Genomic DNA, 26,098 nt, shown 5'->3' with positions numbered 1-26,098 from the left:
GGGTATGCGGGTTGGTTTGGCTAGCTGTGTAGACACACTAGCAACTAGGTCAGCTCCCAGACTGCTGCGCTGGGCATCACAAAATGGGGAAGAGATGGCCAGCCTTCTGTGGAGATAGAGGTGATTAGGGACTATTTAGAAAAGCTGGACGTGCACAAGTCCATGGGGCCGGATGAGTTACATCCGAGGGTGCTGAAGGAATTGGCGGCTGTGATTGCAGAGCCATTGGCCATTATCTTTGAAAACTCGTGGCGAACGGGGGAAGTCCCGGATGACTGGAAAAAGGCTAATGTAGTGCCAATCTTTAAAAAAGGGAAGAAGGAGGATCCTGGGAACTACAGGCCAGTCAGCCTCACTTCAGTCCCTGGAAAAATCATGGAGCAGGTCCTCAAAGAATCAATCCTGAAGCACTTGCATGAGAGGAAAGTGATCAGGAACAGCCAGCATGGATTCACCAAGGGAAGGTCATGCCTGACTAATCTAATCGCCTTTTATGATGAGATTACTGGTTCTGTGGATGAAGGGAAAGCAGTGGATGTATTGTTTCTTGACTTTAGCAAAGCTTTTGACATGGTCTCCCACAGTATTCTTGTCAGCAAGTTAAGGAAGTATGGGCTGGATGAATGCACTATAAGGTGGGTAGAAAGCTGGCGAGATTGTCGGGCTCAACGGGTAGTAATCAATGGCTCCATGTCTAGTTGGCAGCCGGTATCAAATGGAGTGCCCCAAGGGTCGGTCCTGGGGCTGGTTTTGTTCAATATCTTCATAAATGATCTGGAGGATGGTGTGGATTGCACTCTCAGCAAATTTGCGGATGATACTAAACTGGGAGCAGTGGTAGATATGCTGGAGGGGAGGGATAGGATACAGAAGGTGCTAGACAAATTGGAGGATTGGGCCAAAAGAAATCTGATGAGGTTCAATAAGGATAAGTGCAGGGTCCTGCTCTTAGGACGGAAGAACCCAATGCACAGCTACAGACTAGGGACCGAATGGCTAGGCAGCAGTTCTGCGGAAAAGGACCTAGGGGTGACAGTGGACGAGAAGCTGGATATGAGTCAGCAGTGTGCCCTTGTTGCCAAGAAGGCCAATGGCATTTTGGGATGTATAAGTAGGGGCATAGTGAGCAGATCGAGGGACGTGATCATTCCCCTCTATTCGACATTGGTGAGGCCTCATCTGGAGTACTGTGTCCAGTTTTGGGCCCCACACTTCAAGAAGGATGTGGATAAATTGGAGAGAGTCCAGCGAAGGGCAACAAAAATGATTAGGGGTCTAGAACACATGACTTATGAGGAGAGGCTGAGGAAACTGGGATTGTTTAGTCTGCAGAAGAGAAGAATGAGGGGGGATTTGATAGCTGATTTCAACTACCTGAAAGGGGGTTCCAAAGAGGATGGCTCTAGACTGTTCTCAATGGTAGCAGATGACAGAACGAGGAGTAATGGTCTCAAGTTGCAGTGGGGGAGGTTTAGATTGGATATTAGGAAAAACTTTTTCACTAAGAGGGTGGTGAAACACTGGAATGCGTTACCTAGGGAGGTGGTAGAATCTCCTTCCTTAGAGGTTTTAAGGTCAGGCTTGACAAAGCCCTGGCTGGGATGATTTAACTGGGAATTGGTCCTGCTTCGAGCAGGGGGTTGGACTAGATGACCTTCAGGGGTCCCTTCCAACCCTGATATTCTATGATTCTATGATTCTATGATCTGAGGCACTGATTGGATTCAATGACCATACTGTACAGGAAGTAGTTTTCCAGCTAATTAGGCTCTCTCTTTGCAGATGCTCGTTATGATCCATTAGGCGTGCAAACAGGTGAGCAAGCCTTCTCAAATACCTATCAGCAGAAGCAAACTCTGTTTGAAGCGATGTTTTAATTTGATTTCCCCCAAAGGGCTGGTGGATGCCATGTAGCCCATTTAGGTAACTCTTGAGTGTTTGAGACCCTGGTGCAATGATCTGAGCCCTGTTTTTAATCTGTTTCTGTGCGCAAATATAGGTTGGCAGAAACTGTCAGCTTTATCAATGATCTGGATGATGGGATTAATTGCACCCTGAGCAAGTCTGCCAATGACACTAAGCTGGGGGGAGAAGTAGATACGCTGGAGGGTAGGGATAGGGTCCAGAATGACCTAGACAAATTGGAGTATTGGGCCAAAAGAAATCTGATGAGGTTCAACAAGGACAAGTGCAGAGTCCTGCGCTTAGGAAGGAAGAATCCCATGCACCACTACAGGCTGGGGACAGACTGGCTAAGCAGCAGTTCTGCAGAAAAGGACCTGGAGATTACAGTGGATGAGAAGCTGGATATGAATCATCAGTGCGTCCTCGTTGCCAAGAAGGCCAACAGCATATTGGGCTGTATTAGTAGGAGCATTGCCAGCAGATTGAGGGAAGTGATTATTCCCCTCTATTCAACATTGGTGAGGCCACACCTGGAGTATTGTGTCCAGTTTTGGTCCCCCCCGCTACAGAAGGGATGTGGACAAATTGGACAGACTCCAGCAGAGGGCAATGAAAATGATTAGGGGGCTGGGGCACATGACTTATGAGGAGAGGCTGAGGGAAATGGGATTATTTAGTCTGCAGAAGAGAAGAGCGAGGGAGGATTTGATAGCAGCCTTCAACTACCTGAAGGGGCGGGGGAGTTCAAAGAGGATGGAGCTAGACTGTTCTCAGTGGTAGAAGAGGACAGGACAAGGAGTAATGGTCTCAAGTTGCAGTAGGGGAGGTCTAGGTTGAATATTAGGAAACACTATTTCACTAGGAGGGTAGTGAAGCACTGGAATGCATTACCTAGGGAGGTGGTGGAATCTCCTTCCTTAGAGGTTTTTACAGCCAGGCTTGACAAAGCCTTGGCTGGGATGATTTAGTTGGAGATTGGTCCTGCTTTGAGCAGGGGGTTGGACTAGATGACCTCCTAAGGTCTCTTCCAACCCTAATCTTCTATGATTCTATGATTAAGAACAGCTGCTTTTGCAGGGGGTCAGTGAGGTGGAATGACTGCATCTTGGGAACTCCTTGGACACATGGCCGCAAATCTGGATCACTATCAGAGCCCTACATCTCCATGAGGCACACCAAAATTCAAGGTAATCCGAGTAACTGTGTAGGCTGCAGAGCATAAGAGTTAAGATTTAATCCAAAAGCAGGTTTAAACCTTAACTATAGCCGAGTGGTTGATTTGCTATGCACCCTGAGACGATATTGGCTTTTCCAGCCCCTGATGAAAACACTCTCCCTTATCCATCTGGCACTGACATGTTGTGCCCTGTACAGTTTCTCACATGGCTGATTTATCCAATGATCAAGAGTAGGTTTGGAAAGGTTTCTTTCTCTCCATCTCAAGTAGGGCCAATTATCATGGCAGGAAGGGGGAGATTGTGGTTTTGTCGTGGCAAAAAATGCAAAACCCATTGTTTGTGTTCAAAAAGTAAGCTGGGTCTGGGTATTACGGGCCAGATCTCCAGTGAGTGTCAACCAGCACAGCTCTTTGACTTCAGTGCAGATTTATACCACTTGAGGACTTACCTCACAGTATTTTAATTAATTTTCCAGGACAAACTGCTTAATATTATGGGGGGGAAATCAAAAATTTCTTTCTTTACAATTACAATTGCTTAAAACCATTCATCTGAAAACAACTAACTCCATCCCCCAGGATTGCACTACACTAGACATAGAGACCCATATTTGTAGACACTTATGGAAGCATCTTGCAGAGTAGCTTACTGGGCTGGCGAACTTCTCCTAAATATAACCTGTATGTCATGGAACTGTTTCTCGTTTACACTGCAGCCCCTGTCCGCCCTCTGGCAGTCAAGTCACATTTATGCTCACTTTAAGGATCTGTTACATTGCCAGAATTGTGTAAAAGAGCCTCAGTGACCATCAGGCCTCATTTAATCCTGGAAGTAACAGCCATGAGAAGCATACAGCTGTAGTCAGAAGTGATTAAAAGGATAGTATCATGGAGTTTGTTGGCGCGGGGGGAGATTGTTTTAATAAAGCCTTGATTCTACATTCTGCCCCCACCCCTTACTCACATTGAATAGCTCCTTAATCCAGAGATCATCTCATGAATTTCAATGGACTTACACAATGCACGCGAATGTAGGAGATTCTGGAGACATGATCTTCTCCATTTTTGGAACCTTGATTGCATCCAAAAGGTATAAAATCCATCCTACGGCTCCCTGGGGCTTGTACTCTGAGGCACAGTAGGGGAATAATGTCCTGGTTAAGATGAAAAGAAGAAACCAACTGGTCTAGACAGGCTGCTGCTGGTCAGATTTCCCTCTCATGCTCCAACAAGTGCATGGAAGGAGGAGATATGGTGTAATACAAATGGGTTTTTGGTTCTCCCCCCACCCCCCGGTTTGGTCAAATTAGTCAGAGCAAACAAGAGCTATGTGTCAAAAGAGAAACAGGAATTTATGGTGATAGTTTGGTTTGACAGGTGGATCCATGTGTGATTCAATGATGTTCCTCCTTTAACATCAATCTCCTTACCAGTTCTGATGGGCAGGCCTGGGTTTATCTGGATACTGCCTCCAGCTCAGCAGGGAGTAACTTCCTTATTTTCTTCCCATAGGAGTTTATTTAACGGTTCCTCCATCCCCCTCGCTCCTTCCTGGCAGCATCACCAGGGCAGCTTTGGAGGAACATTCTATCCACAGGGTAACCCCCACTTACTCACCAGATGGTTGGAGACTCCCAAGGAATGACAACCACACACAGTATATTCAACAGAGTAATTGTATTAAACAGAAAATAAATATAACACCTCAGGGTAAAAGAATCCTCTGAAGGTCACTAATACCCTCACCATGCAGATAATACCCAGGAATTTCCCAATCACCTGACCTGATAGAGTAAGAGTAAAATTTAGTGTCCTGTTGTCATGCATACTTGTAGGGGCCCATGGTGACCTGTGACAATGATACCTTCTGTGCAAAATTAGCAACTTGGCTGGTTTAGTTCAGTACAGCCCTAAAGACTCACCAGTAGGATAAGGTGGTATGTCCCTCCACAGGTTTAATATACAGTAAGTAATGAAATCCCCAAACCCTGACCCCCGACTTGAGGACACGGGTCAGGGAACAAACAATTCCCCTGACCATCTGACATCTGCATCTGAGGAAGTGAGCTGTAGCTCACGAAAGCTTATGCTCTAATAAATTGGTTAGTCTCTAAGGTGCCACAAGTCCTCCTTTTCTTTTTGCGAATACAGACTAACACGGCTGTTACTCTGAAACCTGACTAAAAGATGGTGACTCACAACTCCATGATGGATCCTCCAGTTCAGAGGTGGACTGGACTCCTTACCAACTGCAGCGGGGCTGACAATCACTGCTGGCAGCGTCCTCTTCGGACAGGAGTCAGGCTGCTTCTGTTCCCAAGATTTCCCCTCACTATAAAGGGATGCAGGGATCAGGTGCAAATTACAATAACCAACCCCTAATCTCCTATACTAGAGCTCAGACACAGTCATGGCAGACAGGCAGGCCGAAGCTGGCAGCAAGAGCAGAACTTCACACATGATAACTCATTTTATCTAGGAGCTGGAGGATTAACTCAGCCTGGCTGGGGCAGGGAGGTGGGGGAGTTCTCACAACAAAACTCTGAACTGGGAGTCACCTTGAAAAGGGAAACGACCAGGCTGAGGGGTGTTTCTTACTGGCACCCAGAGGCCAGTTCTCAGGGGGATCCTGCATGCACCCTGGGACTCACAAATTCACTCACTCCATATTCCTCCAGAATGGCTTCTCCCCTCTCCCAGAGCTCCTGGGGATGGTCATCTCACTCAGGGCCTTCCTTATTGATCAGGCTAACTCTACTTCCCAGGGTTTTACTTGCCAACCATGTGATCTAACCCCCTTCTTTCTCTCACACTGCTCTCCTCTGAGCAGGCATGTTGGTGGTCATCCAGGCTTCCCCAAGCTGACAGGGCTCCTGTCGTTCAAAACAGTTTCTCTCCTCTCTCCATCTGGGTTGCCCAGCAGACTCTGCGTCTGCCCTTGGCCCCGCTTCCTCCCAGGGGCAGTGTGCCCCTCCCTGAGTTACTAGCACACAGAGACCCAGGAACCAAGGTAAGCTCCTTAGGGGTTACAGTTGATGTTTGGATTACTGTAGCACCTCAATGAGATTGCAGCCACATTGTGCCAAGCATACACAGAGTAAAAGACAGTCTTTGCCCACAAATACTTACAGTCTAAACTGTTGAGATAGATGAAGGGCAGAAGGGGAAACTGAGGCACAGACAGGGGAAGTGATGTACCCAAGGTCACACAGCAGGTCAGTGCCAGAGCCAGAAATACATTGCTGGTTTCCTGAGTTCTACTCCTAGGCTTTCTCCACTAAGAGTCCTGGGCTGATGAAACCACAGAAGTGAGTTATGATGGATAATGACCATTTGGCTGATGGCCATGTGAGCCCACAGGGTATATGTTACTATTGCAAAACCACTGGAAAAGACTGAGGATAAAATTTTCAAAAGTATGTAAGTCTTATGACATAGTACCCCATAATTCTTTATGGAACTAAAGAATCTTTAAAAAAGGGAAGAAGGAGGATCCTGGGAACTACAGGCCAGTCAGCCTCACCTCAGTCCCTGGAAAAATCATGGAGCAGGTCCTCAAGGAATCAATTCTGAAGCACTTCAAGGAGAGGAAGGTGATCAGGAACAGTCAGCATGGATTCACCAAGGGAAGGTCATGCCTGACTAATCTAATTGCCTTCTATGACAAGTTAACTGGTTCTGTGGATGAAAGGAAAGCAGTGGACGTGTTGTTCCTTGACTTTAGCAAAGCTTTTGACACAGTCTCCCACAGTATTCTTGCCAGCAAGTAAAAGAAGTATGGGCTGGAGGAATGGACTATAAGGTGGATAGAAAGCTGGCTAGATTGTCGGGCTCAACAGGTAGTGATCAAAGGCTCCATGTCTAGTTGGCATGTCAAGTGGAGTGCCCCAGGGGTCGGTCCTGGGGCCGGTTTTGTTCAATATCTTCATAAATGATCTGGAGGATGGTGTGGATTGCACCCTCAGCAAGTTTGCAGATGACACTGAACTGGGAGGAGTGGTAGATACACTGGAGGGTAGGGATAGGATACAGAGGACCCTAGACAAATTGGAGGATTGGGCCAAAAGAAATCTGATGAGGTTCAACAAGGACAAGTGCAGAGTCCTGCACTTAGGATGGAAGAATCCAATGCACCGCTACAGACTAGGGACCGAATGGCTCGGCAGCAGTTCTGCAGAAAAGGACCTAGGGGTTACAGTGGACGAGAAGCTGGATATGAGTCAACAGTGTGCCATTGTTGCCAAGAAGGCCAATGGCATTTTGGGATGTATAAGTAGCGGCATTGCCAGCAGATCGAGGGACGTGATCGTTCCCCTCTATTTGACATTGGTGAGGCCTCATCTGGAGTACTCTGTCCAGTTTTGGGCCCCACACTACAAGAAGGATGTGGAAAAATTAGAAAGAGTCCAGCAGAGGGCAAGAAAAATGATTAGGGGACTGGAACACATGAGTTATGAGGAGAGGCTGAGGGAACTGGGGATGTTTAGTCTTCAGAAGAGAAGAATGAGGGGGGATTTGATAGCTGCTTTCAACTACCTGAAAGGGGGTTCCAAAGAGGATGGCTCTAGACTGTTCTCAGTGGTAGCAGATGACAGAACAAGGAGTAATGGTCTCAAGTTGCAGTGGGGGAGATTTAGGTTGGATATTAGGAAAAACTTTTTCACTAGGAGGGTGGTGAAACACTGGAATGCGTTACCTAGGGAGGTGGTGGAATCTTCTTCCCTGGAAGTTTTTAAGGTCAGGCTTGACAAAGCCCTGGCTGGGATGATTTAGTCGAGGATCGGTCCTGCTTTGAGCAGGGGGTTGGACTAGATGACCTCCTGAGGTCCCTTCCAACCCTGATATTCTATGATTCTATGATTCTATGATTCTATGAACTATGCTATGAATGTATTGTGACAAAGTTCCTGCTCTACCTTGGTGGGTCTTGTGCTTATTGGCGGATTTACTCGCCTTGGAGCTTCACGGCAGCCCTCAGCTTGGCCATTTTTCTGAATTCACAGTCCAGGTTGTCTCCTCCTGTGTCTGTCCAGAAGTTGGGAGGATTTGGGGGGAACCTGGGCCCACCCTCTACTCCGAGTTCCAGTCCAGGGCCCTGTGGAATGCAGCTGTCTAGAGTGCCTCCTGGAACAGCTGCGTCACAGCTACAATTCCCTGGGCTACATCCCCATGGCCTCCTCCCAACACCTTCTTTATCCTCACCACAGGACCTTCCTCCTGGTGTCTGATAATGCTTGTACACCTCAGTCCTCCAACAGTCCGCATTCTCACTCTCAGCTCCTAGTGCCTCTTGCTCCCAGCTCCTCACCGCACACCACAAACTGAAGTGAGCTCCTTTTTAAAACCCAAGTGCCCTGATTAGCCTTCCTTAATTGATTCTAACAGCTTCTTGATTGGCTGCAGGTGTTCTAATCAGCCTGTCTTAATTGTCTTCAGAAGGTTCTCGATTGTTCTGGAACCTTCCCTGTTGGGAAACGGAACGTCTTTTGCTTGCTCCTCAGCTATCTGCTTTCTGTTCTTTCCTAAAGCCCCCTGGCCCGGATTTTTCTTACTTTTTGCACCTGCCTTCGTCCCCCCCCCCCGACTGGGCCAGACGCTTTTTTTGTTTTCTTTTCATTTTTTCTGTTTTTTTTTCCCATCTACGTGCTTCGGCCCTTAGTTTGCCAGCACCCCCCCCCCCACGCCTGCTTTCGGGCGTAGCTACTTGCCTCAGACGAGCCCCCGGAGGAGGGGGGGGAAGATTGCCGATTTGCTGTCCGGAGGGGGGAGTGGAAACCCCCAGACCCAGCCGTTTTGCCAGCAGCTCGGACTTTACAACATTCTTAACATGCCGGAAGCCTTGGAACACAGCCAAGAAAAGAAGATTTCAGCAGACAGAAGAAATAATTCAGGAGAGCTATAAATCATCGTGAAGGGGGCCATAAGACTGAGTAATTTTCTGAATTATACTCTCGTGGGGGGGAGTTTGACTGTGATTACTTGCGTTTGTGGCGGCACAGGGGGTGTGGCGTGGAGACCCCCACCCCCGATCCATCGGTGCCCCTACCCCCCCATCGTTATTACAACTGTCACGGCCCCCCCGCCGTCTGTCCCTGCTGGCAACCTGCCATCTCCCTTCGGATCCAGCTGTTCGCTTTGAACTTTGCCTTCCGGACTGGACATAACAGCCGACCAACCGAGACTCTTTGGACAAACGTGTGTGGGTCTGCACCCCCCCCCCGGATTGCTTATCCCACAATTTGCCCCTATTACCGGACCCCGATTTTGTTTCCCCCCCCTCCCCCAGTCTAATCCCCTCGGCATTCCCCCCCTCCCCGCCCACAGCCTAGCGGAAGGAGGGGCTACTCCGCTTCTCCCCTCCCCCCTCCTCCTTCCAGTGTCTCCCTGTCTCTCCCTGCTCACAATGGTGGGGAACGAGAGGGGCGAGACTGCTTCAACAAAATTAGTTGTTCCTCCCCCACCACCACCCCTGCCTGACCCCCAAGGTCCCCCCCACCATTATTGTCAAGATACTTGCCACCCCCCCTGCTGGGGCACCGGTAGCAGGAGGCGCCAGGGTGATTGCTGCTGCTGCTGCACCCACCACCCCCCCAGATTCTAGGAAACCCCCCCCGGTTCGCCGGAAGGGCCAGGGCGGGTGGAAAGGAAAGGGCCCCGCTAAAACCACTGAGCCCTCCATGGCAGGGGCTGCCCCCACCGCTGTGGCCTCGTCATCAACCGTGGCGCCCCTCCCTGCGTTTCCCTCCACCAGCTCTGCGATTGTCCCTCCCCCGGCCCCCAGGACGTATGCCCGGGCGGCAGCGGGCTCCCCGCTGCCTGCCGCCTCGTCATCTCACCCCCCCCGCCTCCGCCACCATCACCAGCGGCCGAGGCCCTTTCCCCGCCTTGACCAGGAGGCACGGCGTCCGTTGCCTCCTGGTGCCCGCCTCGCCCCACATGGAGACATACGTGCGGGCGTTGGCGAAGGTGGTAGGACCCACGGCTATTGTGGAGGCCTCCAAGATGTATGGGAAGGTCGTTTTCTTCTTAGCCTCGGAGGATGCCGCCCAGGAGGCGGTAGAGAGGGGCCTGACGGTGGGGGGGGGTGTTTGTCCCCCTAGAACCGTTAGAAGACCTGGGCGTTCGCCTTGTCCTTACCTCCGTTCCTCTCTTCTTACCCAATGCTGCCCTGTTACCTGCTCTTTCCACCCTGGGGAAACTTGTCTCTGTCATCAGCCCTCTCCCGTTGGGCTGCAAGGACCCCACCCTCCGTCACATTTTTTCATTCCGCTGGCAAGTGCAGCTTCTACCACCGGCAGGGGCGCGTGACGAAGAGGCGCTCGAGGGGTCCTTTCTAGTCCCCTACCAGGGAGCCCGCTATCGGGTCTTTTATTCTACCGGAGAGGCCCGGTGCTACCTCTGCCGTTCAGCAGGGCATGTCCGCAGAGACTGCCCTTTGGCCCGGGGGGGAGGGGCACCCGAAACCCCCGAGACCCAGCAGGACATCGGCCCCATCGCTGCCAACGCCCCTGGCTGCCCAGCACCTGAAACCAACCCTCCTCCTACTCGACCCATCGCTGCTCCCGTCCGGGCCCAAGAGATACCTTCCCTACAACGCCCGGGCGAGCAAGGGAGTTCCACCCTTGCTAGTACCAATCCAACAGAGCCTATGGAGGAGGGTGTGGCAAGGATATTATCGGGTATAGGAGAGGGCCCTCCCCAAGGAGAAACCCCCGCCCCTCATGTTGCCTCACCGCTACCTCCCCGAACCCCTAAACCCTCACCTCCGCCCCCCGACACGACCCCTGCTAACCAGCCCCCAGATGACGCTATGGAGGGCTGGACCCTAGTCCAGGGGAAGCGAGGCAAGCGGAAGGCTCGAGCTCCGCTGCATCCACCCGACGCGGAAGCCCCCCAGAAGACCAGGAAAGGAGGCACTGCTATCGAGCCTCCCGCCACGGCCACGAGCGAGATCCATCTGCTGGTGTCGGGAGGGGAAGACGGACTGGCATTGGAGGGCAGAATCCCCTCTCCACGGGAGACCCTCCCCTCCGAGACTTCTGAGGATGCCCCTTCTGCCTGGACACTACCCGAACCCCCCGCGGACCCCGAGGCGACCGTTGAGGCGGGCCCTAGAGGAGAGGCCCCCGGGGTGGCAGGAGTTGGCCTCTCCCCCGTGTACGCGGAGATTGAGACCCTAGATTTGACCCCGGTCACCCAGGGAGGGGATGATTTGCTGCCGGCTGGCCTCGAGCTGGGCAGCCTTACCCCAGCCTCCCTTTCCCCATGCTCTCTTCCCCTAATTGCCTTCCCGGGTGAGCACCCTGCAGAAGGTGGTCCACCACCTGATGCCATGGCCGCTAAGACCACCATGGAGCCAGCACCTAGCATTATTGGGAGCCCCCTCCCTTACCCCTTAACCCTTGACTCTGCTCAGGAGGCACTTTCCTTTTAGCTGCTTGCCTCCTGAACCCCAGAGCCTTACCCCTGCCCCTGCCCCCACCCCTGCCCCTGCCCAAGTCCCCTCCTCCTGCAATGTTAATGCCGCCCCTGGGGTTATTTCCTTTCCGCCTTTCGCAGATTCCCCCCAGGGAGCAGTCTTTGCACTTTCTAGCCGCGACCCATTAGGAGTGGCAATTTTCCCCCTGCCATCCCCCTCCACCCCAAGGCGTGAAATGAATTTAATAACCCCAGCCTGTCAGACGCCCCGTCGGTGGTCCGCACCCTGTCTACCCGCCTTAGCGGACCACGAGGCTGTATTAAGAGGCCCATCAGGGAACACCTCAGGAATTGTAACCCCACCCCCCCATGAGCTGCGGCATGCGCTACGGAAGTTCCTAGAGCACACCCGTGGTGCCCGCGATAGGGCACAGCTGGCTCTTCGGCTATGGGGGGACTTTGATCAACTCCTCCAGGCCACAAGGGCCCTTATAAAGGAGGGCAGGGGGCAAGGAAGGCGCGGTGCTGCGGCCTACGAGCGAGCCCGCAGCTTCCGACGCGATCTACTCACCCACGGGATGGGTCATGGGTTGCTGCGCAACCCGCCAGGGGCCCTGAACACCCCCGTCAACACGAGGCCCCCACCCCCCCAGCCCTCCGCATGACGCCTCCTATTATTGCGACCCTGAATACCAGGGGCTGTAGGATGGCTCTCCGCAGGTTCCAGGTGCTCTCTTACCTTCGGGAAGGGAGGTACTCTGTAGTTTTCCTGCAGGAGACCCATACGGACCCAGCCGCCGAGGACAGGTGGCGGCTGGAGTGGGGGGACGGGGTATACTTTAGCCACTTCGCGACCTGGCAAGCTGGAGTGGCGACCCTGTTCTCCCCCAACCTACGGCCCGAGGTGCTAGGGGTCAATGAGGCCGTGCCGGGCCACCTGCTGCACCTTCGAGTCCGTATGGAGGGGCTCGTGGTTAATCTTGTTAACATCTATGCCCCGCAAATGAGCTCCAGGTGGCCACAATTTTATCAGCAGGTGTCCGACTTTCTTGGCACCCTGGATTCACACGAGTGCCTGGTCCTGGGACTTGAACACCACCCTCGAGGAACGGGACCGCTCAGGGGCCGAACCAAGCCCAGCCGCTGCGAATATTCTCCAAGGGATAGTTGACCATCACTCCCTAGTGGACGTCTGGCGTGACCATCACCCAGATGACACCTCCACGTTCACCTTTGTCCGGGTGGAGGCCCATCGGTCACACCACTCTCGGTTGGACCGTATTTACTTATCCCGTTTCCATCTTTCACAGGCCCACTCCTCCGCCATTCGGCCGGCCCCATTCTCCGATCATCATTTAGTCACCGTAACGGTCTCCCTCCATGCAGAGAGACCGGGGCCGGCCTATTGGCACTTTAATAACAGCCTGTTGGAGGATGAGAGCTTTGTGATGTCCTTCCGGGAGTTTTGGCTGGCCTGGCGAGAGCAGTGGCGTGCCTTTCCCTCGGTGCGGCGATGGTGGGATCTCGGGAAGGTGCGCGCCAAGCTCTTCTGCCGTGACTACACTTGGGGCACCAGCCGACTGCGAAATGCGGCGATAGAGCAGTTGGAACGGGAGGTCTTAGAGATGGAGAGGCACCTGGCCGCCGATCCCGAGGACCCGTCCCTCTGCGGAGCGTGCCGGGAGAAGCGGGAGGAGCTCCGGGCCCTTGAGGACCACCGGGCCCGAGGTGCCTTCGTTTGGTCCCGCATCCGCCTCCTTCGGGAGATGGACCGCGGCTCCCGCTTCTTCTATGCCCTGGAGAAAACGAGGGCGGCCAAGAAACACGTCACCTGCCTTTTTGCGGAAGACGGCACCCCCCTCACGGATCCGGAGGAGATGTGTGGGAGGGCCCGTGACTTCTACACAAGCCTTTTCTCCCCGGACCCGACCGATCCTGGCGCTTGCGAGGTGCTCTGGGAGGAACTCCCCACGGTCAGCGTGGGCAACCGAGACCGACTAGAGCTGCCTCTCACCCTGGCCGAGTTCTCGGAAGCCCTCCGTCGCATGCCCACCAATAAATCTCCAGGCATGGACGGGCTGACCGTGGAGTTTTACCGTGCATTCTGGGACATTCTCGGCCCAGACCTAGTCACCGTCTGGGCTGAGTCCTTGCAGAGCGGGGTCCTCCCTCTGTCGTGCAGGCGAGCGGTGCTCGCTTTGCTGCCGAAGAAGGGGGACCTCCGCGATCTACAAAACTGGCGTCCCGTCTCACTCCTTAGCACGGATTACAAAATCGTAGCGAAAGCAATCTCGCTGCGGCTAGGGTCCGTGATGGCGGACGTGATCCACCCAGACCAGACCTTTTCTGTCCCGGGTCGCAGCATTTTTGACAACCTCTTTCTAGTCCGAGACCTTTTGGAACTCGGGCGGAGACATGGTCTGTCGTTCGCCCTCCTGTCTCTTGATCAGGAAAAGGCGTTCAATAGAGTAGACCATGGGTACCTCCTGAGCACTCTGCAGGCGTTTGGATTCGGACCTCAGTTTGTGAGTTTTCTCCGGGTGCTGTATGCCTCCGCGGAGTGTTTGGTTAGGCTCAACTGGACCCTGACTGAACCGGTCAGCTTCGGGCGAGGAGTGCGGCAGGGGTGCCCCCTCTCGGGCCAGTTGTACGCTCTGGCGATCGAGCCTTTCCTCTGTCTCCTCCACAGGAGGATGACAGGGTTGGTGCTGCGAGAGCTGGAGCTGCGGATGGTCCTGTCGGCGTACACCAATGACGTACTCCTCGTGGTCCAGGACCCGGGCGACTTGGCACGAGTGGAGGCATGCCAAGCCATCTATTCGGCAGCCTCCTCCGCCCGAGTCAACTGGGTCAAGAGCTCTGGCTTGGCGGTAGGGGACTGGCGGCAGGTAGGCTCCCTCCCACCCGCACTTCAGACCATCCAGTGGAGTGCGGGTCCACTGCTCTATCTCGGCGTTTACCTTTCCGCCACGCACCCTTCTCCGCTGGAGAACTGGCAAAATTTAGAGGGCGGGGTGATAGAGCGGATCCGGAGATGGACGAGGCTCCTCCGATGTCTCTCCCTTCGAGGGAGAGCACTGGTGCTTAACCAACTAGTCCTGTCCATGCTCTGGTACCGGCTCAACACCCTGACCCCGGCCCCGGGTTTCCTGACCCACCTCCGGAGATTGATTCTAGAGTTCTTCTGGTCAGGAATGCACTGGGCCCCTGTTGGAGTTCTTCATCTACCCCTGAAGGAAGGAGGGCAGGGCCTGAAGTGTCTGTATACTCAGGTCCACGTTTTCCGCCTCCAGGCCCTGCAGAGGCTCTTTTATAGTGCACGTAGTTCGGCGTGGAGCATACTGGCACACGCCTTCCTGCACCGCTTCCAAGGGCTTCGATACAACCGGCAGCTCTTTTATCTTTCTCCGAGGGGTTTTCCACGAGACCTCTCCGGGCTGCCGGTCTTCTACCAGGACCTCCTCCGGACCTGGAAACTGTTTCTAACAACCAGGTCCGTGGCGGCCACCGTGGGAGCAGATCTCCTCACGGAGCCCCTGCTACACAACCCCCAGCTCCGTGTGCAGGTGGCGGAGTCCCACTCGGTGCGCCAGAGGTTGGTCCTGGCGGAAGTCACGAGGGTCGGAGACCTCCTGGACTACGACCGGAGAGACTGGCTGGATCCCCTGACGCTCGCTCGGCGCACGGGGCTCTCCAGCCTCCGTACCCCCCGGCGCGTACTTCAGGAGGTGAAGGCCGCCTTGACCCCCGCTGCTCGGGCTTATGTCAACCGAGCCTTGCGCAAGGGCGCACCCCGCCCATCCTCTACCCCAGGCCCGCTGGACCTTTCCATTGGGCCCCTACCCTGCCGATCCCAACAAACCCCTCGCCCTTTCACTGCAAGCCGGCTGCATGAACTGTAGCCGGTCAGTTTTCAAATCGCACCACGGAATTATTTATACACACTCACGCTTCACACCCTTCACGCCCACACCCTGGTGTCCAGCCCCGATACAAAGTGGCGGGACCTCCTGCCACCCTTAGAGGGTGAGCAACCTCGGTGGGCCAGCCTGTATTCCACCTTGGTCCCGAGGCCCGTCGGGGACATCAGTTGGTGGCTCCTTCACGGAGCTGTGAGCACAGGCATGTTTCTGACACGGTTTACCCCCATCCCGGATACTTGCCCTTTTTGTAATGTGTGGGAAACCCTGGCACACGTATATCTAGAGTGTGCCAGATTGCAGCCCCTTTTCCAGCTCCTCACAAATATTTTATTGCGCTTTTGGCTTCATTTCTCCCCTCACCTTTTTATCTATACACTCCCCATCCGTGTCCCCACAAAATCGCGAGACCTCCTGGTTAACCTCCTCCTAGCCTTGGCTAAAACAGCCATTTATAAAACCAGAGAGGGGAGGTTGGGCCATGAAGCGTCCTGCGATTGTGGGGCCTCTTTCCGATCCTCAGTACATTCACGTATCCGGGCGGAGTTCCTCTTGGCGGCGTCCACCGACTCCCTTGACGCCTTCGAGGAGCGGTGGGCGCTGTCCGGGGTTCTCTGCTCGGTGACCCCATCTGGTTCCCTCCGTCTGACCCTTTGATTGAGGGGAAGAGCGAGAGACGCCAGCCCCAGCCGTTGCCACTGTGGGTACCATCATTACTATCATCTAGGAGGGGTCCTATAATACATGGGTGTCTACCCCCCCACCCCTAAACCGCCCACCCCGCAGCCATGCCCATCTTGCCGGGCACTCTCAGGAGAGGGATAATCGGTGACACTGGGCGTGGCACTAGGTAACTCGAGGGGGTGGAAGACCATGAGTGTCGAGGAAGCCCCCCCCCCCCGGCTCTAGGCCACCAGGTAACTCAGGAGGGTGGAAGACCATGAGTGTCGAGGAAGCCCCCCGGCTCTGGGCCCAGGCTAGCCTGAACACTTGCCCCTCCTGAAACCTGCTGTTATACCTTCTGTTTGCATTGTTTTGTTGCATAGTTTGTTTTGTTTTCCTTGGTGATTCTTTGCAAGTGTTACACAATAAAATTCTTTTCTGTTTTCAAAAAAAAAAACCTTCCCTGTTACTTTACTCAGGGAAAAGGGACCTACTTAGCCTGCTCTCCTGCTGCTGCCCTCTGGCCTGGGCTTTCCTTGTTCTTTGCCCCTGCTTTCGGCTTCCCCCAGCCCCCGACTGGGCCAGATGCTTTTTCCTCTTTCTTTTCTTTTTGTTGTTTTTTTTTTCTTTCTCTGCTGTTGCTAGAGTGCTGGCTGGCTGCCGGCCGGCTGTTAGCACCCCACCCTCCCCGCCCACCCTTGGACGCTGCTGCAACTCCAGCTGAACCCCCCCCAAGATGGGGGGGCCTGCCAGCCCGCTTCCCCGAAGGGAGGAAGTGGAAGGACCCAGACCCCAGACCCAGACACTTGCTGTTTGTCTGCGGACCCGTCTCCGGTCGAGAGGACTCTTATCACTTGCTCCGGCATTTCTGGAATGCAAAAAAGAAAGCCCAGAACAGACAGAGAAAAAGCCGTCCACTGGAGGAACACCGCCCGGGAAATCTACAAATCGCCGGAGAGGGGGCCTAAGACTGAGTAACTTTCAAACTGTGCTCTCGAGTGGGGGGAGGCCTTGACTGTGTCTTAACTGTGTTTGTAGGGACACAGGGGGTGTGGCACGGAGCTGCCCCCCAATCCATCTGTGTCCTCCCAACCCCCACACTACGATCTTCACCTCCCCACTCCACCATCTTTGCTGGCTGTCCAACATCTGCCTCTGGACTCAGCTGCTCGCCCTGATTCCACCGCGTGGGCCAGAAGCACCAGCCAAACAGGACTCTCTGGACAAGCGTTCGGTGGTTCATGTGCCCCCCCCCCCCGAATTGTCCATCCCACAGCTTGTCCCTTTCTACCTGACCCCAACTCCTGTTAATCACCTGCCACCACCCCCACTGGGGCATCGGCAATGGAGGGCACCGGGGTGACCTCCACCGCTGCCATGCCCATCGCCTCTTCAGACTCTAGGGAAGCCCCGCCAGCCGGCGGGAAAGGCCAGGGCAAGAAGAAAGGGAAGGGCCCCACTAAAACCACCAGGCCGTCCATGGCAGGGGCCACCCCCACTTCTGCATCCCCGCCACTGATCACGGTGTCCTCCCCCACTGCCCCCTCCACCAGCTCTGCAGATGTCCCTTCCTCAGCCCCCAGGATGTATGCCCGGGCGGCGGCAGCCCCCCCACCTGCCGCCTCATCATCTCTCCCGCCCACCGCCTCTGCCACCATCAATAGCGGCCGGGGCCCCTTTCCCACCATGACAAGGAAGCATGGTGTCCGATGCCTCCTGGTGCACACCTCGCACCACGTGGAGATCTACGTGCGGGCGTTGGAGAGGGTGGTGGGGCCCTCAGCCATTGTGGCGGCCTCCAAAATGTACGGGAAGGTCGTTTTCTTCTTAGCATCGGAGGCTGTCGCCCAGGAAGCGGTGGAGAGGGGCCTGGTGGGGGGGGGGGGGGTTTGTCCCCCTAGAGCTGCTAGAGGACCTGGGCGTCCGCCTAGTCATGACCTCTGTCCCTCCTTTTCTCCCCAATGCTTCCCTGCTACCCGCCCTTTCCACCCGGGGAAAACAGTTTCTATTATCAGCCCTCTCCCATTGGGCTGCAAGGACCCCACCCTCCATCACATTTTTCCTTCTGCCGGCAAGTGCAACTTTTACTGCCATCGGCGGCGCGTGACGGAGTGGCGCTTAAAGGGTCCTTCCTAGTCCCCCACCAGGGGGCCCATTACCAGGTGTACTTTTCCACGGGGGAAGCCCGGTGCTACCTCTGCCGGGCATCAGGGCATGTCCAGAGGGACTGCCCCTTAGCCCGGCAATGAGGAGCACCTGGGATCCCCGAGACAAGGCAGGACATCGGCCCCATCATTGCCTACGCCCCTGGCCACCCGGTACCTGAACCCACCCCCCCTCCTCTTCGGACCACCGCTACTCCCGCTCAGGCCCAAGGGGCACCTCCCCTACAACGCCCAGACGAGCGGGAGAGCCCCGCCCTCGCTGCTGACAATCTAGTGGGGCCTATGGAGGAGGGTGTGGCAGAGATACCACCAGGCATGGGAGAGAATCCTCCTTCCCTTATGCTGCCCCACCGTTCCCCCACCAAGTCCCTGAGTCATCGCCTTTACCCCCTGACACGACCCCTGTTAACCAGTCCCCAGATGATGCCATGGAGGGCTGGGCCCTAGTCCAGGGGCAGAAAGGCAAGTGGAAGGCTCGAGCTCCACCTCATCTACCCGAGGCGGAGGCCCCCCGGAAGACCAGGAAGGGGGGCACCGATGCCGAACCTTCCGCTTCACCCACCAGTGCGTCCCATCCACCGGTGTCAGCCGGGAAAGACGTGGCAGCACCGGAAGGTAGTGTCTCCCCTCCACGGGAGACCCTCCCCTCCGAGACCCTCGAGGAAGCCCCTTCTGTCCTGACGCTACCTGAAGCCCCCGTGAACGCCGAGGCAACCGTCGTGGCGGGTGCCGACAGGGAGAACCCCAGGGCGGCAGAAAGTGTCCTCTCCTCCATGTTCGAGGAGATCGAGGCCTTAGATCTGACCTCGGTCGCCCAGGGGGAGGATGACCTTTTGCCAGCAAATCTCTATCTGGGTGACCTCACTCCACCCCTCTTTTCCCCATGCTCCCTCCCCTTAACTGCTGCTTCCGTTCCCACCTCCGAGGAGCCCCTGGACTCCTCCACCGACCCAGCCGCTGATGGCACCCCACTGATGACCACCGAGCCTGCTCAGGTGACAGTCGGCGCCACGCGGCCGGGGCACAAGTCGCCAGGGGCACCACCCGTTGGTGCGGAGCAATCAACTTCCTTCCTCGGCGGGGGCCCTACAGAAGATAATCCACCTCCTGATGCTGTGGCCGCTAAATCCACCACAGAGCGCACGCCCAGTGTCACTGAGAGCTCCCTCCCCACCCCCTTAACCCTTGAGCCTGATCGGGAGGCGCCACCATCCAGCTGCCTGCCTCCTGAAACCCAGAAACTCGCCTCTGCCCCTACCCTTGCCCCTACCCCTATCCAATTTACCTCCTGCAACGTCATTGCCGCCCCTGGGACTGTCTTCTTCCCTTTCCCAACTGATAACCCCCAGGGAGCGGCCTTTGTGTTCTCCTGCCCCGACCCATTAGGAGCTGCTATTTTCCCTCCACCGCCCCCTATTGCCCCAGAGCATGAGGCGGGCCTAGAAGCTCCAGCCCATCAGGCACCCCGTTGGGGTCCGCACCCTGCTTGTCCGTTTTAGTGGACCACAGGGCTGCACCAAGGGCCCTGCTGGGGAATAACTGGGAAACTGTAACCCCACCCTCCCATGAGCTGCGAGGAAAGCTGCGGAAGTTTTTAGAGGATGTCCGTGGCTCCTGCAACAAGGTACAACTTGCTCTCCAGCGATGGGGGGACTTTTCTCAAATCCTCCAGGCCACAAGGGCCCTCATAGGGGAAGGTAAAGGGACGGGGAAGCAGGATGCCGCGGCCTACTGGCGGGTCCGCGTCTTCCGTGAACAATTACTCACCTACGGGATGGGTCACGGACTGCTGCGCAGCCCGCTGTGGGATGCAAGCGTCCCTGTCAGTGAGGATCCCCCCCGGCCTCCCCCATGACACCTCTCACCATTGCAACGTTGAACACCCAGGGTTGTAGGATGGCTCTCCACAGGTCCCAGGTGCTCTCCTTCCTTTGGGAGGGAGGGTACTCTGTGATTTTCCTGCAGGAGACCCATATGGATCCAACCGCCGAAGACAGTTGACGGCTGGAGTTGGGGGACAGGGTCTACTTTAGCCATGCCACGGTTCGACAGGCTGGAGTGGCAACCCTGTTCTCCCCCGACCTACAGCCCGAGGTGCTAGGGGTCGCCGAGGCCATGCCAGGTCGCTTGCTGCATCTCCGGGTCCGTATGGAGGGGCTCATGGTTAACCTCGTTAACATCTATGCCCCAACATCAGGCCCGGAGTGGCTGCAATTCTACCAGCGGGCATCCACCTTCCTCGGCATCTTAGATTCTCACAAGTGCCTGGTCCTGGGAGGGGACTTTAATACCACCCTCGAGGAACAGGACTGCTCGGGGACCGAGCAGAGCCCAGCTGCCGCGGACACCCTCCGGGAGATAGTTGAACATCACTCCCTAGTGGACATCTGGCGCGACCACCACCCGTATGACACTTCCACGTTCACCTTTGTCTGGGTGGAAGCCCATCGGTCGATCCACTCCCGGTTAGACAGCATTTATTTATCACGCTTCCATCTCTCACGAGCCTACTCCTCCAGCATTCGGCTGGCCCCATTCTCTGACCATCATCTAGCCACCGTGACAGCCTTCCTCTGTGTGCAGAGGCCGGGGCGGCCTACTGGCATTTTAATACAGCCTGTTGGAGGATGAGGGCTTTGTGACATCCTTCCAGGAATTCTGGCTGGCCTGGCGAGGGCAGCGGCGTGCCTTTCCCTCGGCGCGGCGATAGTGGGACCTGGGGAAGGTACACGTCAGACTTTTCTGCTACGACTACACCCGGGGCACCAGCCAATGGAGAAATGCGGCGATAGAGCAGTTGGAACGGGAGGTCTTAGAGCTGGAGAAGCATCTGGCCACCAGCCCCGAGGACCCACTCCTCTGCGGAGCATGCCGGGAGAAGCAGGAGGAGCTACGGGCCCTCGAGGACCATTGGGCCCGGGGCGCCTTTGTTCGATCCCGCATCCGCCTCCTTCAGGAGAAAACAAGGGGGGGCCAAGAAACACGTCACCTGCCTCCTGGCAGAAGATGGCACCTCCCTCATGGAACCGGTGGAGATGTGTGGGAGGGTCTGAGCCTTCTACGCAAGTATTTTCTCCCCAGATCTGACCGACCCTGGCGTTTGCAGAGTGCTCTGGGAGGAGCTCCCTACGGTCAGCACGAGCAACCGAGACCGGCTAGAGTTGCCTCTCACTCTGGCCGAGTTCTCGGAAGCCCTCCGTCGTATGCCCACTAATAAGTCTCCAGGCATGGACAGGCTGACCGTGGAGTTCTACCGCATGTTTTGGGATGTCCTCGGCCCAGACCTAGTCACTGTCTGGGCACAGTCTCTGCAGAGCGGGGTCCTCCCTCTGTCGTGCAGCTCCCTCTGTCGTGCAGGCGAGCTGTGCTCGCCTTACTGCCGAAGAAGGGGGACCTCTGCGATTTACGATATTGGCGTCCCATCTCGCTCCTCAGCACGGACTACAAAATCGTAGTGAAAGCAATCTCGCTGTGACTAGGGTCTGTGCTGGCAGACATGATCCACCCAGACCAGACCTACACCGTCCCGGACCGCAGTATCTTTAACAACCTATTTCTGGTTCGGGACCTTTTGGAACTCTGGCTTAGAGACAGTCTGTCATTCGCCCTCCTGTCCCTAGATCAGGAGAAGGCGTTGGATAGGGTGGACCACGGGTACCTCCTGAGCACTCTGCGGACGTTTAGCTTTGGACCCCAGTTTGTGTGTTTTCTCCAGGTGCTGTACACCTCCGCAGAGTGTCTGGTTAAGCTCAACTGGACTCTGACCAAACCGGTCAGCTTCGGGCGAGGAGTATGGCAGGGGCGCCCCCTCTCAGGCCAGCTGTACGCTCTGGCGATTGAGCCCTTCCTCTGCCTCCTCTGCAGGAGGTTGACAGGGTTGGTGCTGTGGGAGCCGAGCTGCGGCTGGTCCTGTCGGCGTACGCTGATGATGTGCTCCTCATGGTCCAGGACTCGGGCAACTTGGCGCGGGTGGAGGCTTGCCAGGCCATCTATTCGGCAGCCTCCTCTGCCCGGGTCAACTGGGTCAAGAGCTCTGGCTTGGTGGTAGGAGCTCCCACCCGCGCTTCAGACCATCCGGTGGAGAGCGGGTCCGCTGCTTTACCTCGGCGTTTACCTTTCTGCCACACATCCCTCTCCTCTGGAGAACTGGGAAAATTTAGAGGGCGGGGTGATAGAGCGGCTCCGGAAATGGACGGGACTACTCCGATGTCTTTCCCTTCGTGGGGGAGCGCTGGTACTTAATCTGTTGCGGTTCAATGACAAGACAGCACAGAGCTTTAAGCAAGCAAGCAAGCTGGTCTGCTATCGGGCTTCTGCCTGTCAGCTTTCCACCCTCTCCTTTATTCTTTTCTCTCCCCCCGCGCATTACATTCTCCAACAGATAAAAGGAATACACTGGCTTTGTTTAACATTCTTATTTACCAATTTCTATCTACCACATTCCTTGCTCTCGGGCCTTGAGCCCAGTCCTGGGAGGCTTCCCATGGTTCATATCATCTGGGCGAGATTCCAAGGTTCATGCCCTTGAGAAGAGCTGTGTGTGCACAGCTCCTGCACAACACTCCGGGTGTGCCCTGAATGTTGCCAAGCGCATGAACCCTGTATGAATCCTACACTTAATCAACTAGTCCTGTCCAAGCTCTGGTACCGGCTCAACACCCTGGTCCTGGGTCCGGGTTTCCTGACCAACCTCCAGACATTGATTCTGGGGTTCTTTTGGTCAGGAATACACTGGGCCCCTGTAGGGGTTCTTCATCTACCCCTGAAGGAAGGAGGGCAGGGCCTGAAGTGTCTGCACACTCAGGTCTGCGTCTTCCACCTCCAGGCCCTACAGAGGCTCCTTTATTGTGCAGGCAGTTCGGCGTAGAGCATACTGGCACACGCCATCCTGCGCTGCATCCGAGGGATCCGATATGACCAGCAGCTCTTTTATCTCCGTCCGGGAGGTCTTCCGCAAGACCTCTCTGGGCTGCTGGTCTTCTACCAGGACCTCCTCCGGACTTGGAAATGGTTTTTAATGACCAGGTCCATGGCGGCCACCGAGGGGGCAGATCTCCTCGCGGAGCCCCTGCTACACAACCCCCAGCTCCGTGTGCAGGTGGCGGAGTCCCGCTCGGTGCGCCAGAGTTTGGTCCTGGCAGAAGTCATGAGAGTCAGAGACCTCCTGGACTACGACCGGGGAGACTGGCTGGATCCCCTGACACTCGCTCAGCGCATTGGGCTCTCCAGACCTCATACCCCCCGGCGCGTACTTCAGAAAATGAAGGCCGCTTTGGCACCCGCTGCTAGAGCTTACCTCGATCAGATCCTGCTCGAGGGCACGCCCTGCCCACCCTCTACCCCAGGCCCACCAGATCTTTTAACTGGACCCCTACCCCTTAGACCCAATCGACCTCCTCACCCCTTTACGGCAAGCCGGCTGCATGAACTGCAGCCGGTATGCTTCCAAACCGTGCCAAGGAAACATCTATACACGCTCATGCTCCACACCCTTCACGCCCTCAGCCTAGTGTCCCACCCCGACACAAAGTGGCGAGATCTTCTGCCGCATTTGGAGGGTGAGCAGCCCCGGTGGGCCAGCCTATATTCCACCTTGGTTCTGAGGCCCATCGGGGACATCAGTTGGCGGCTTCTTCATGAAGCTGTGAGCATGGGCACATACTTGATGCGGTTCAACCCCATCCCAGACACTTGTCCCTTTTGCGGTGTGAGGGAAACCCTGGAGCACGTATATTTGGAGTGCGCCAGGCTGCAGCTCCTCTTCCGGCTCCTCACAAATCTTTTATTATGTTTTTGGTTTCATTTTTCCCCTCATCTTTTTATTTATGCACTCCCCATCCGTGGCCTCACAAAGTCGCAGGATCTCCTAGTTAACCTCCTCCTGGCCCTGGCTAAAACGGCCATCTATAAAACCCAGAGAGAGGAGGTTGGCCGATGGAGTTCCCTATGACTGTGGGGCCGTTTTCCAATCCTCGGTCCGTTCACGTATCCAGGCAGAGTTCCTCTGGGCGGCGTCCACCGACTCTCTTGATGCTTTTGAGGAGCGGTGGGCACTGTCCGAGGCTCTCTGCTCGGTGTCCCCGTCCAGCTCCCTTTGTTTTGACCCTTTGATTGAGGGAGAAAGTAAGGGACCCCAGCCCCAGCCATTGCTGCTGCGGACACCACCACCTTAGAGGGGTCCTTTCACATGTGGGTGCACGTGCCCCCCCCCGGGTTGTCCACCCCACAGCCTGCCCCTTTTGTTGGGTGCTTTCAGAGGAGTGAATTGTTGGTGACACTCGGGCGTGGTGCCAGGTAACTCGAGGGGTGCCAGACCTTGAGAGTCGATGAAGCCCCCTCGCTCTGGGCCACCAGGTAACTCAGAAGGGTGGAAGACCACGAGAGTTGAGGAACCCCCCTGCTCTGGGCCCAGGCAAGCTTGAACACTTCCCTCCCCTGAAGCTAATGAGAAAACAATTGTGATTGGTTCCTGTGTTACACATTGCATATGCTGTTGTTTTGTTTTGTAAGTGTGTTGTGCAAATAAAAAAACACCTTTTTTGCTTCAAAAAAAATTACTCTCCTATAGCCATCTGGCTCAACCCTGTCACAGTATATATGACATAACTGGAATATGTTTTATGCTACATATGCCATGTAACATAGCTCTGTAAAGGTTATGATCTACTAAATATATTCATCCTATTCGTATGCATGTATCATTTTTGTATTCAAAGTTATGAATATTGGCTGTGTACTTGTTTGAGTTTAAGTAGTCTTGGTAAGGCATTTGGTCAGCTTCTTGAGAAAGGAATGTGCAAATTAAGTGTCCAGTCAAGAAACATGTAACTGACAATGGATCTTGGAAGACTCCAATCCACATAAGCAGTCTTCCTGGAGACTTTCAAGATAGCACGTGGGCAGTGGCTGCTGCCTGTAAAAATGAATCATGGATGGACATGTGACTTTCCCATGTGACTCCAAAACTCCATCTTGGAGCTGGATTTTGTTCTGTCTGTTATTACTTGGAACCACTTAAGTCCTACTTTTTGTAGTTAATAAAATCACTTTATACTTATTAATTAACCCAAAGTGTGAATTAATACCTGGGGGGCAAACAGCTGTGCATATCTCTCTATCAGTGTTATAGAGGGCAAACAATTTATGAGTTTACCCTGTATAAGCTTTATACAGGGTAAAACAGATTTATTTGGGGTTTAGACCCCATTGGGAGCTGGGCATCTGAGTATTAGAGACAGGAACACTTCTTAAACTGTTTTCAGTTAAGCCTGCAGCTGTTGGGAGAAGTGGTTCGGACCTGGGTCTGGATTTGTAACAGGCTAGTGTGTCTGATTCAAACTGGCAAGGTTCTGGAGTCCCAAACTGGCAGGGAAAATGGGTTAGAAGTAGTCCCAGCACATCAGCTGGCAGTTCCCAAGGGGTTTTCTGTGATCCAACCCATCACAAGTCTCATTTTCAAAAGTCACTAAGGGATACATTTTTCTAAGGGTGCCTAAAGATGCAGATAGGCCCCAAGAGGGATTTCCAAAAAACCTATCTGCATCTTTAGGCACCTAGGGTCCAATTTTTAAAAGGGATTTCAGTGCCTACATTCCTTTTGAAAATGGGATATAGATTCCTACATCACTTAAGTTTGGAAAATTTTACCCTGAATGGATAATGTTTGCACCAATAAACAAACACATTATGTATGCAGCTGTGTGACTCATAGCTGAGACCGTTTCACTTCAAGGCAGGGCGGGGGTGGTGATAGAAGGGGACAGCTAATACGTTATAGCTCCATAAAGACTATGTCCACACTACTACTTTCAGCGGTATAATGTATGTCACTCAGGGGTGTAAATAAGCCA

Source organism: Lepidochelys kempii, chromosome 4, assembly GCF_965140265.1.
Source record: "Lepidochelys kempii isolate rLepKem1 chromosome 4, rLepKem1.hap2, whole genome shotgun sequence".
Lineage (NCBI taxonomy): Eukaryota > Metazoa > Chordata > Testudines > Cheloniidae > Lepidochelys > Lepidochelys kempii.
The sequence above is the reverse complement of the archived record's forward strand: the minus strand, read 5'-3'. Positions refer to the sequence as shown.